Genomic DNA, 14,122 nt, shown 5'->3' on the forward strand with positions numbered 1-14,122 from the left:
CCTCATCTTGGCTTGCATCTATTAGCAACCTCTTTGGTAAATTGCCCCTGTCTGTTGAGAGCACTCCTTTTTTTTTTTTTTTTTTTTTTTTTTAGGGAACTTTGAATAGAAGGCGGTCAAATGTCCCCTAGCTACCACTGATATTCGGTGATAGAGACCCTGCTGTGAGGCAGCATGAAGTCTCAGGTCAAGCAACCTGTTTTTTCAGTTATATTTATCTCTCCCCTTATCCTGTCTTAGTTTTCAGGATTTTTTCTGGCGGGTGTTTTTTTAGGAGTTTTTTTTTGTTTAAAGTGCCAGCTCAGGAGAGACTACACCATTGATTAAAGGTGACAGAAGAAAATTATAAGTTTTGTTGTCAGTTGTAAAGTTATGTCTACACATGTTTTGTCTTCCTCATAACTCCAGATGTTATTGGGGAGTGTGAAAATTGGCTTGTGACTAGTGGCTGTGTCAGTTTGCTGATGTTTTTTTTTATAAAAGCTGGGCCATTTTAAACATATCCCTGCAAAATGACTGATTTTGGCTCTTTCACCCATGTGCAATAGCTCAATACAAAAAGCAAAGTGAGTGTTGCACAATATGTTCCTTGCTCAACTTTGGGTGCCACTGTAACCGAAAAGAAACATTCTTCCGTTGGCTTCTATCTCCCTAGGTTTTCTAAAGGTGGAAAGTTGGGAAGGGAACGGGGTGTAAATATAGCACGTCTGTCTCTCTTTGTTTAGCATGAAAAGCTGTGACCTCCTGGGGGTGTTCTTGAGAGAACTGAGAGCTTTTCTCTCAAAACTGTGCAAAATCTGAGCCATTACCTTCCTGTTCTGTTAATCATTCACCAGTATAGACTTGCAACTCTTAAACAGTGTGGGGAGTGGAGAATAGAGCCTGATAAAAGCTTTTTCAAGGCAAAGTTGCTTGAAGCCAAACAACTCTGATCTTTACATCTACATGTCCACCTCTCAACAGAGAAAAGAAATCGACAACAGGAGTCACAGGAGTTTGTGGTGTTATCAGTAGTGGCCGACCCCCTCGTCTGTCACACTTGACCTCTCACATACACACCAGTGCCCTCAAATTCTTCTTTTACAACTTCGTCACAGTCATGTCACCAACTGCTCTTCTCAGTAGAGTGTGGGATCACACCAAAGAGTGAAAGCCTTTCCAAAAAGCATGTTGAAGCAACATTTTGCTGCTGGTGAAGATGCAGTTGAATTTAAGACTTTGGTAGGAACTCAAAAACTTTATGGACTCTAAAAGCATGAATGTAATTATTTATTTTACAGCATTAATAAACTTGGTAGTCCCGCTGGGGTATGTCAAAAGAATTTAAAATAAAAAAATTATGCAACTTTTTATTGTGATTTCAAGGCCTGTGAAAGTAATAAAATCTGAAAGGTTATAGAAATGTCTATATACGGAATATATATACACACACACACACACACCCAATTGAAGTCAGAAGTTTACATACACCTTAGCCAAATACATTTAATCATAGAAAACATTGCCTTAGGTCAGTTAGGATCACTACTTTATTTTGATAATGTGAAATAATAATAGTAATATAGAATTATTTCATTCAGCTTTTATTTCTTTCATCACATTCCCAGTGGGTCAGAAGTTTATATACACTTTGTTAGTATTTGGTAGCATTGTGTTTATCTTGGGCCAAACATTTTGTTCCTTTTTTCCAGGTGGGAGAGAGCAGTGTGTAGTATAGATGCAATGGCATGCAAACTGCAGTGAGTACAGTGAGGCAGGTAGCACAGAGCAGATGTAATCTCTGATTAGAATTTGCTGATGATGGGGGTCAGAGCAACAGGATGCCAGTCATTTAAGCAAGTGATTTTGGATTGCTTTGGTACAGACGCAATGGTGGACATTTTAAAGCATGTGGCGACTACAGACAAAGAGAGGGAAATGTTGAAAATATCCGTAAAAACAACATTACTCTGATGACGTGGCCCGAAATGCCATTTGGACCCACAGCTTTACGGATATTCACTCGTTGGAAGGCTCTGGTTACATCCGCTACAGAGACGGACAGTGAACAAACCTTTGTAGCTTTGGCCGCGAGAGCTCTCCATGAGGGTGGTGTTATTTTCCTTACGAGCATAAAAAGTATTAAGCTCATCCGGCAGAGAGGCAGCGGTGTTCACAGCAGCGTTTTTATTCCCTTTGAAGTCCCTGATTATATTAATTCCCTGCCACATGTTTCTAAGAGTCGGTAGTGTTATACTGTCCTTTTAATCTTGTCCCTGTACTGGCATTTGTCTGCTATAATAGTTTTGTGGAGGGCATAACTGGCTTGTTTATGCTCCTCCGCGTTCCTGGAATTAAAATCGGAGGTCCATGCATTAAGTGCCGCACGAACATTGCTATAAATCCATGGTTTTTGCTTCAGGTAGATCCATATAGTTTTGGTTGGTACTACGTCATCTACACACTTCCTGATGAAACACATGTTGGAGATATTTTACACCCGTTAATATTTGTCCTTAAAACTGCTTTGTTTGTAAAAACAGTCACTTTGTGGTCTGTCAGTATCATTCACAGGTCTTTTCGTGACTTGAGACCTTAAAATGAGGGGTGAAACTCTTAACTCTATATGCCAAAATTTTAATTAAAATACTTTGTGAATAAATGTTTAGCCATACTCTGGACTTATGCCAGAGTCAAACTTAAGACATTAGTTTGTTTGTGTATACAGGTATATACAAAGATTTTCTTCTCCTGTTCCTATCCACCTTTTTCACAGGCAGCGAAATTACCCATTATGCTTAGCACGTTCTTCCAGTGCGGATGCAAACGTCTTCCTCTTTGCAACTTATTCCCATTACCAAGCACTATAAAATCACTAACAACAGGAACAGTCTGTGTTTACTTAACGTAAATCAGTTTGTCACTAATATCTGCGTATGGAAATTAGGTTGACGACAATCCTGAATAGATGAGAAAAATCACACACACATTTGTATGGTAAAGTATATCAGAGAGTGAGAGAGAGAGATATTAAGATTAAATATCCACGAATGTGGATCCAGAGGTCTAGGTGCAGGTGCCAGTGGGTCCCCCATCCCTGAGAAAGAAGGTCCTTCCTCAGGGCACATAAGGAGCGTAAGATCCGAGAACCAGGCCTGGGTGGGCCAGTAAGGGGCCACCAGGATGACCTGTTCCTCGTCCTCCCTGATCTTGCACAGATCGGTGCAAGAAGGCTCACTGGGGGAAATGCGTACTTGCGCAGCCCCCGGGGCCAGCTGTGTGCCAACGCGTCTGTCCCGAGAAGAGCTCCGGTCGGAGAGTACCAGAGCAGGTAGTGGGAGTTGTCTTGGGAGGCAAAGAGATCTATGTGTCCCTTGCCAAATTGGTCCCATATCACCTGGGGGTGGAGCCTCCACTCTCTGCTGGGCGAAACCTGCCTCGAAAGCACGTCCGCAGTCGTGTTGCGGTTGCCAGGGATGTGAGTGGCGTGCAGCAACCTGAGTCGCGGCTGACTCCAAAGGAGGAGATGGCGGATGAGTTGTGACATATGACGAGAGCGCACGCCGCCTTGGCGATTTATGTACTACCGCTACCGTCGCGGTGGCGTCTGAAAGGACCCGGGGGGCGGGTGGTTCGTGGGGATTTACCCTGCGAAACAGAGCCCGTCTTTCCCCAAATCGCCTTCATCGCCAGCCGGGTCCCGTGGGAAGAAGGAACGACGTGGGGAGCGGCTGAAGTGGCTTTCTCTCGTGAGAAAAGAAAGCCGCGACCGCAATGTTGCAATGGCTATTTTCTTGCACTGAGAACAGGAACATTCATAAAACGCTGCCTGCGTGTGATCGCAGCCCAGGCACGCGAGGCAGCTTTTATGAACATCAGAAGTGGAGAGAATTCAGTGGTGAATTCAGCTTGCTGTTGAAGAAAAATTCTGATTGGCACTTGCTGCCCCGCTTCCCTTTATACCCGTATGTCTGGGCGGGGCATGCAAATTCTGTCTGCCAACTTGACATTAGCTTTTTCTCAGATTCAAAGGTATGTTTGGCTTCCCAGGAAGACCCCTTGTGTCACTTCATTCGACACAACGTCGAGTGAGTGACAGAAGAGGAACTTCCAATTTATGACATTATTTCTACATTAACAAGTGTAGAACTGTAGAACCTTCTCACGCACTCTGGCAACAACAGCGCAAAATTATATATGAACCTCGTAAAGATGATTAATAAAAAACAAGGAGCTTGGTTGGAATGTTTTTCATCTTTGTTATCTTTCAAAATGAATGACATAATTTGGAATTATCTGTCAATGTTTTAAAAAATAGGCAAGTGACAGAGAATTAGTTTAATGAAGCCTCTGCTTATTACATCTGGTTTGACTCGAAATGTTTCAACATTGGCAGCTTTTGTGGGGGCTTATTGTTGTGACATTCATTTTACAGTAGTTTTTAAGCCACCTGTAGTTGTTATAACACCCTATAACAGCACATATTCATCCAGAGCCTGCACTGCTCGCAATCACCAGTAACGTTAGTCTAGCTGATAACAACAACTAAGAGGAAGTGTGGAGCATCCGAGAGGAAGTCTCTTTCCGTAATGGCGCCACCCATGGAGAAGTCAAGAAAAAGGTGGATTCACGAATATTATTGGAAATCCTTTGGAATCTAATACTTTGTATTAAAAATATACAATTTCAGCTGTCACAAGTTTACAATGGGTATCATCTTTTGAATCAAACAAACACTTTAGGGAGGTTGCTGAACTACATTTTCCATAGCCTTTTTTTTTTTTTTTTTTTTTAAGCCAAACAGCATCATAACAGGTGTAGACAATGCTGGCCACAGAACACACCTTGTGAGCCAAAACTAATAATAGTGCAAGGATAATACCTGTCAGAGCTGTTTTTCATGTCCTTTTATGAGTTTTAGGGTGTATGACTGTTTGTTTGTAAAGGATAAAGCAGTCCACATGTTGACTAGACAATTGAATTCACCACAATCTTTCTGTGCAAAAGCAATGTCATTTAGGTATTAACAGCATTCGTATTTATGATGAGTGTGGCTCTCTTACCTGCTTTTGTCATCCTCCTCCTCAAGAATGCTTTGCACAGCAATATTCTGGGAACGTGTCAACTTGTTTGGGATATGTGAATGAAAATGTATTCATTGTTTTAGCATGTCTTTATGTCCTTGTGTGCTGCATTGTGTCTCATGCATGAATTATATCCAGTGGACACAAAGTACCAAACTCGCAACATTTACCTTAAGCAGATTATGCTTCCAGGAAAACCAAAATTATTTGATAATTTAGTTGAGCATTTTGCAAAGGTGCCATCCCCGAGTGATGAGACACATTGGATGAATGTACTAGAGGATTATTAACAGAATTCCTGACAATAAAATTGATGATGAACATTATTGTTGTGTTTTCAGCCCAGTGCCCCCCATGAATATTATCTGGTCTTAAACATCCCTCACCCCACCCCCTTGTTCCTTACTCAAAAAATTGTGGATGGACTTGCTAATGAGATTGATAATCCTTAGTTTGTGGCCCTGTATGTCTTTACTTCATTGTTTTTGCTTATAAAACAAATTGACAAAATTCTTGCTGAATATCATCAAATATTAAGCATGAATCAAAAAATAAGTGCAGATTAAAAAATAAGAGCAAAAATAAATAAAAAGCGCAGATCAAAATAATTAGCACAGATCAAAAATAACAAGCATGAATCAAAAATATAAACACACTTAAAATATGCTGCAAAAACAAACAAAAAAAACAACTGAAAAATTAAAGCAAAGTCATCAGAATTGCAAACAAAATAATGTTTTCCTTAGTTATGTGTTTTTTGTGCTCTCTTACAAAATTTTATTTATTTTTTTTTTTTTGTACGCTGTATTTTTCTTTGTTTTTGTTTTCAAGTTCTGCGCTTGGTTTTCCAAACTTGTGAGTACGGTTTCATGTAAATCAGGGGGGGCATTTTGCATTCCTATTGGTCCACTAGTTCTTGATCGACAGCTCCTAATCTAGCCAATCATTCGAAGAGGGGAGGTGACGTCACTCCAATGCAACTCTGACAGCTGCTGCTCAATATTATATTATTTGTGGTTGATAGATATGCTGCTTATGTCTGTTTTGAGTATTTGCTGCCAGCACTAGGTAACAATGTGTTGTCCGAGTAGGCCATTATCGTAGTCCGTTAACACATGTATCGAGTCAGCTGAATTTAGTTAGCAGAGTCTTTAGTTTAGGCATTAGTTAAGACTTCCTTTTTTGTAGGTTATTGACTGCATATCTAAAAAGAAAACAAGGCTGGGTTGATGTTTGATGCATATTTTTTTTCTTTTAACAATTAACTGTAAAAATGACATGTACTCTTGTTAAAGATGATATAATGTTTAAACGTTAATTATACAGGAATATTTACTTTTTACAACATTTAACTGTAAAACTACATGTATTGTCTTTTTAAATAATATAAAAAATATTAACATATATTTTACGGTAACTACTCATTATCCAATTTAAATTTTCTACAGTGTGGGCGTCATATTTGCCTCATTTTTGTTTTGACTATGCAATTGTAATTCATCCGTTTTTTTTTTTTTTTTACCGTTTTGGTTTGCATAACGATGAGACAAGATGTCCTTTATGTTGATGCCATGCCTCTGTCACTTACCGACATGCAGTGTCCTTCAATATAACTGTATAATCAGCTCCAAATTATCATTGACATTTAGGACTACAAGATGCTAAACCATGTCAACACCACAGTTGGGATGTGGGAAACACCCTGTCTCTACAAGCTAAAATCAGTCCAGTGTGACATGTAAGAGATCATAAACATTTGCTGACCTGACAGGGTTTAGCTAGAAATTGAGAAAAACTTTGACATGAAATTCAGATACAATCTGCAATTAAAACAAAGGTGTGTCCGGTTTTTTTCAGAAATGTGTATGCTTGTGAATTTCACAAATATAATTGAAACTGGAATTATAAAAGCAATGTGAATGTTTCTTGCTTTGCATAGATAACTTACAAATATGTACATAGTGCAGTGATAGATATAGCCTGATGTTTGCAAGTAAATGTAGGTGCTGCTCAAATGCTTTTTTACACAAGTCTGTGCTTGTTGTTCTGTTGGCAGAGCTGCAGAACCTGTTTGAGACAGGAGCCTGTCTGTTGAAGAGGTAATTGATAGTCTGAGAACTGTTTTTACTGCAGGTACATCCACCCTGCAGCCATGGTGGGGGGTTGAGGGGTGGGTAGATATGAGGCAGTAAGTGCAGAAGGGGTGAAAATCGAAGAGCTGTGAGTGGGAAAAGGTGGTCTAGACAGTGTGGAAGAGGTGGGAGATAGATAACAAAGGAGTAGATGGATGACCTAAACAAGATGGATTTTATGTCAGGTTCTGTTCAATCCATTTTATGCGACATTACGGTGTCGGCATGTCTCAGCCAAGCAGATGGAAGGATTTCTATTTTTTGCCAGGTAATGGCAGAGGTGTAAAATAGTCTTTACTTTCCAGATTCATGGCATCACAGACTGAGAATAGGAAGGATGTTGTCAGATGTTTGCTGTCAACTGCACTCACCGTCATCCTTGTACTGACAGCTCATGGTCTTCAAGGTGAAATATAAAGCCGAATCAATCTAGTCTTTAAGGCAGCTGAAGTTAGTGGCCTACTTGGGGCCTTAGATGCAGATAGTGGGCAGCTCAAAGTTATTAGTAACTGTGTTTGTGGTTCTGTGGGTCCTCATATTTTTGTAACAACAGAGTGCACTTTTCAGCGGTATATTGATTGAACCTCTCCCCTTCCAGTTTCTTTATCGTCCTGCTTCGATAAAGTATAAAGTACATCAGCTAAAAATTCTATATGCAGGTTGTTCTTTAGGTATTATTTTAAAGCTGTTATTATAATTTGAGTGAGTGCTTCTGCCTTTTGTCTCAAAGGGGCCCTTCAACTCTTATATTCCATTGGTAGGGAGGGAAACGATGTGCTACTATAAACCCATTTTGCAGAAAAGCACATTGACTGCTTTGGAGATGGAGGCCATGGTGCCTCTTTATCTCACTCCTTTCAAGTGAAACCCTGGGTAATTTGCCTGTCGTGGTCAAAGTGAGTCACAAGCTGTCAGAGAAACCCTTTATGTTGTGGAGCATTCCAGTGAAAAGCAACTATCAGCCTAATCCCTCTCTTCCTTTCAGCTTTGCTGTGCACTGCCCTGTTAGTTAAATCCATCACCAAGTCAAAGTGAAAAAAAAAAAAAAACGAATGGCTTCATTCACAAGTAAAAAAGGAAACATGTTTCTTTACCTGTCGATACATTGGTCTTTTCAGCAGGATCACAATGGAAACAACACTCAATTTTTGTTTGATTCATCCCTAAATTAAAATGTAGCTGCCCAGCTTGTCTTAATTATGGAGTCCTTTTCAAATGGTGTCAGGATACTGCCCTTAGTTTTGTTTTCTTTACTTTTGTGGCAGAGTCCTGACACTTATGTGTTGTTTGTTTCTGTCTTGTGTCTGGATTCAGCCACTTCAGTTTGTTTGGTTTTATTTACTTGGCGGCTGAGTCCAGGAACTTGTGTTTTGTCTTGTGTGGTGTGCAATCGTGTCTTATCTAGTCAATGTCTTGTGTGCAAATACATGGCTTGCCTTTTTGGTCTTGTCATGGGTTCTCTTGTATTATTGTTTTTTTTAGCATGAGTGCATGTTGCTCTTGTGTCATCCTGGCAGCATGCACTCATTGTTTGTGTCTGTCATTTTTGTGAGTGTGTGTGTGGCTTTGTTTGGATTCTCATTGCCGCACTCCTCTGTCTTGAGTGATAACCCCACCCCCTTGTTTGCCCTGTTATCTTGTTATTAGTTCCACCTGCCTCCCTTGTTACCCTCCCTGTTTGCTCCTTTATTTAATCTCCCTTTGTGCTCTGTCTGGGGCCAGTTCATTGTCTTTACTATGTGGAATATTTGCTATATTTTCATTCTCTGTTAGGTTCCTGTCGGTTGTGTTCGCTGATTTGAGGATGTCTGTTGGTTCTCCTGCTCCAGCCCGTCAATGTGTTTGTCGCCCTGGGCTGTGTTTTTCCCCTTCGGGGTAGTTTTTGTTTGTTGTTTTTATTTTGATTAATAAAACGCGTTATTCGCCATCCTGCATTTGGGTCCTCTCTCCTAGCGATCTTGACAAACGGCTAATAAGCTAGATCAAGCCAACATCTTGGAAGATGGGGCTCATTTACATTCTGTCCCCTGGTTATGGCTGTTTTCATGCAGCAGCAGCCACTTGCCACCTAGCCGGACTGTGGTTTGTTGGTTTGTTTTGGATAGAAACCCTGTTATTGTTTGAATTGGCCTTCCTTAATGTCTGCTGCCCCATGGCATCACCTCCCCTTCCTCCCCATCGCTGCTTGCTCTTTTACATTTTAAATCCAGAGCCTCACAAGACCAGTGGGGATATATGGCTCCATCTGCCACAGATGTCTGTTGTTGAGCTGAGAGATGGAAACTGAGACACAAACAGAGGCAGCAGACCCCACAGACAGATAATACTGCAGCTTACCCACACTTGTAGGACTCGCATCTCAGGAAGCAAAAGTTTGTTTGAAATTTTGTTGTTGGCAGTCCTTTATTCAACCTAGTTATTTCACCATTGCCTGTTCTTCATATCCAACTGTGTAAATGAATGAGATGTTCTTGAGAAATCTCATTTACCTTATTTGCTGTATAATTAGAGGAGATTATGAATCCCAAGTTAACCTGTTGTCCCAGGGTGACTCACCCGTTTCATTCTTCAGAATGGTCCCCCTTCTGAAAATTGGTGAAATGTATGCTAACAGGCTTCCAGAAGTTAAGCTCCTCTTTCTCTTAACATGGCAAAGAACTAAGAAAACAATGGTTCTTGCCACCCTTCCAGTCAAGCAGAGGAAGTTCACATAATCAAGAGCATTCTTTTGCGAACCATAACAAGAAAATCAACAATGTGAATGGAATTCTTGCCCTAACTGAGCCTCTACAAAGGATTATGTTTCAGGGCTAGACTAGAGTCTTAAAGAAGCCATATATCCTGCAAGACATCCACATGTATTTTTAGTTGAAGGGTTAACATCAGGCTTTATGCTAGTCTCTGCTGCTCACTTTTGAGTCAATTTCTGAAGATTGATCAGGTCTTAGTTTTCTGATAGCTGTTCGAGTTTGCGGCTCTCGTTTTCACTCTGTGCCTTCAGCAATGATTGAGGGCTTGGTATTGATAACTCACAAGTAAAATATATCTCAAGTGGTGAGAGTTATGCTTCAAGGACTGGCTTCATTGTCCATGATCATGAAAACATATCATTTAATTGCAACCTGGATAACAGTTTACAATAAGCATCTATTCATTACCATTAGCATAATGAACTAACTTTTTACTGAATGTATTAACATTAATGGTAATTTATTGAAATACTATTGTTCATGTTAGTTCATGATGCATTAGCTAATCTTAATGTATACAACTTTTAATGTAAAATGTCTATGTAGAACATAAACCAAGATATATAAATGCCATAAAAGTATCACTCATTGTAAGATTATGTTAGCTATTGTGCTTACCACTGTTAAAAAAATACAACCTTTAGTAAAGTGTTACCAATAATATATTTTGCATAGAGAAAATTAAGCCTATTTGTAGAACCATTACAATCACTAGCATAATGCCTCTGGATGTTTTACTTTGTTTTTTTTTTGTAACTCCCACTTTTCTCAGTGATGATTCTCACTAGATTATCATAATACTAATATAGAAATATTTTATGGTATTCTAGTTAAAATATTACTATAGTACAGTTATGTATTTAAATCAGCATGAATTAAAAGCATTACAACAAATACTGCCATATAAACATGTTATACATTTTCGTATTACAATAGTATTACGGTAATGAGAACTAGCGAGGGGTGTACTAAATCATCCTAAAAATAAGCTTCTTTTTTTTTAAATGACAGAATAATATATTTTGTTTGTTGATTTTGCAGTGAATTATCTTCATGTTCTTGACAGGTTTTGTGAGATTCATCCATTAACAGATTACAAAAGAACTTCATGTTCTGTCTTATCTTGGGCTTGGGACATTCTAGCATCTTCAGTATCTGTAGAAGAACACACCCCTAATTGTGACTCAATGCATCATTGATTACATTTTGAAAAAGGCCCAGCAGAGTTTGTACTTCCTTCGCCAGCTGAGGAAGTTCATCTCAGCAGTCATTGAGTCTGTCCTCTGCACTTCAGTCACTGTCTGGTTTGGTTCAGCTACAAAATCAGACATCAGAAGACTACAAAGGACAGTTCGGACTGCTGAGAGGATTATTGGTTGCCCCCTGCCCTCCCTTCAAGCACTGTACACTTCCAGAGTGAGGAAAAGGGCTGGAAAAATCACTCAGAACCTCAATCATCCAGCCCAATTCCTTTTTGAACTGTTACCTTCTGGACAGCGCTACAGACCACTGAGCACCAGTACCATCAGGCTCAGGAACAGTTTTTTTTACCTCGGGCAATCCATCTCATGAGCCGTTAAAACGGTCCCATTGAGCAATAATTATGTGTAATTCACAGCTTTGTCTATTTTTATTTATCCAATACCCTACCTCTTGTGCCAAACATTTCCCTTGCATCTGTAGATAACAGATTTGTATTTGTACATACATATATTTTTTATAATTATTCTTATTGTGTATTTCTATACATACTTATAATTTCTATTCACTTTTAATTTTTTATTCTATTTTTTATTATTATCTTGGTCTTGTCGTATTGGTTGTGCACTGAAAGATTCTTTCACCAAGACAGATTCCTTGTATGTGTAAGCATACTTTGCAATAAAGCTCATTCTGATTAATTCTGATTGTAATTCTCCAAGAAAACAACCTAAAAATGGAATGGATTTTGTTCTAACGAAGTGTTTATTGTCAGTGTGTGCTTATCCAGTCACAGGCAGTGTTGATTCAGGTGACACTGGTCTCTGTTGACATGTCTTTGGCTTGTCTGTGTGTGGATCAAGTGCCAATGATGGTGCTCATAGCTGAGGGTAAACTTAACAGGGTGTGGGGGATTCAGAGTCATTGTGTCTTATGTGTACCTAGTGCTGTCTACCATAATTGTATCTTTGCTTCATGCTGCCACGTCAGTAATAATTCAGAAACAAATTCCACCAAGTAGTCAGCCAGTATGGTTTTAACCTATGTTTTTTTGGTACGTCTCATTTCTACTGAATTATTCCGCAATTGATTTGTGACAACAGGAAAGAACTGGAAGCCTTTTGGTAATCTTCAAAATGTGACAGTAAATCTCAGAGTTATGGGTTATTCAGAGAGCTCTTGGCTCTTTTTATCTGCATTCATACTGAATAAATGAGTGGATTGTCACTACATCTTATACAATATGTCTATGAGTCAAATGTGATTGCAGACTCATGCCATGATTGTAAGGGGCTGGAGGAAACATGCATGCTCACGATCCTTACGTCTCATGAGTACTGCTGGCGTGTCAATACTCTAAGCCAATACATATTTTAGATGAATCATACATAATATGTTCCATTGTGCTGTGCTTGAGGGTCAAATATTTTAATGGGATAAAAAAAAAAAAAAGCTGACAATGGAGCCCAGTAAAATATAATGGCAGAAAAATACTCTCTGCAAGTGCTTGAATTTCAACTACTGTCATAGCAATGAATAGTGAAAAGAATATTGCTGAGCAAGTAAGTTGAAGTCAGTATATTTATAGAAACTTGCCTGAAAAATAACATGCAGTTTAATGGCACAGATGCTTCAAAGTAACACTATCTCCCTCGAGACAGAGGATTGTTGCTGCCACGGTAACGCAGGAACGTATGTTCAACATGTTCAATCGGCCTGCACATTTATGGTGGCCAAGTGTTTGCATCTATGTTCCTGGATTTGCGTAGAGTATGGTTCGGCCCAACTTGGATACCAATGAATCTGGAAGTATTCTAGTGGTAAGATTTTAAATATTCAACCAGTGATGGTTGTTAAGACAAGCATCACTATTACAATTGCTTACTTTGAAAAACATACTTTAAAGTATTCACATTTTATTTGTGGGCCCTGTTTTTAGAGCGCTAGTGCTAAGCGCAGCATTATGCATAAGTCATAAGCAGTGTTGGAGAGTAATGGGATACATGTAACGGGAATACGCATTTAAACTGTATTCCACTACAATTACAATTTAAATAATTGGTTATTACAATAGTTACATTCAAAAAGTATTTTGATTACTGAAGAGATAACTGCATTTTATTATAATTTGTTTTCAATTAATATTTAGTCCTCTCAGCGGTGAAACACTTTCTTATGATGTGTCACATTCATAGGTTTTTCAGAGAATGTATTTTTAACATACATGTGTATTTTGTCTTACTGTACTGGCTTTTTATATTCAAAACAAGTGAAAAAATCTACCAGTGCTGATGAAGAAATCCAAAGTATTTAGAATACATTGCTGACCTTGAGTAATCTAACTGAATATGTTACAAATGACATTTTACACTATGTATTCTGTATTGGAATACATGGCAAGAGTAACCATACCAACCCTGGTCATAAGCGCGAAGTCGGTGTGCAGGGCCATGAAGTTTTGGTATTTTTGTGTTTGTATGTGCGAAGTCTAGGTGCAAATGGTTTGGCAAAATCATACGCGCAACATTAGCAACACAAAATCATATATAACTGGATCAAGTGCAATTCTCCAGTTATTGCAGCATATGCGTCCTATTATATTGTCCATTTCCCTCGAGCACCAACGATCTATTCAAAACGGCACATTCATAAGATTTTGGTGTAAATTGACTGTATGCAATGAATTAGAATAATAGTAATATGAGCACGCTCCTTTCATATGCTTAGAAAATTGTATTCTCATCAGTTATAACGTTAAACCAAAAATATTTCTAAACTCAAATTACACTTCAAACAAATGAAAATACAATCAAAATAACAAATTGGTACATTACAAATTAGATCATAAATACAATAATTGTTATTGTTGAAAAATGAACGATGACCTCTATAAAGTTTAACACAAAGCTCATAAATGTAGGGCTGTGCTTGGCACACTCACGAAAATATAGTCCTGTAACTCTTTGTGTCATTTGGT

The 14,122-nt window shown here is 38.9% G+C and overlaps 1 protein-coding gene across 5 annotated transcripts in view; it reads left to right on the plus strand.

Moving 5' to 3' along the window:
* LOC127644694 (receptor-type tyrosine-protein phosphatase F-like) overlaps positions 1–14,122 on the plus strand; it is a 279,674-nt gene that overhangs the window by 95,148 nt on the left and 170,404 nt on the right. The gene's annotated exons all lie outside the window — the stretch shown is intronic.

Source organism: Xyrauchen texanus, chromosome 6, assembly GCF_025860055.1.
Source record: "Xyrauchen texanus isolate HMW12.3.18 chromosome 6, RBS_HiC_50CHRs, whole genome shotgun sequence".
Classification (NCBI taxonomy): Eukaryota; Metazoa; Chordata; class Actinopteri; order Cypriniformes; family Catostomidae; genus Xyrauchen; species Xyrauchen texanus.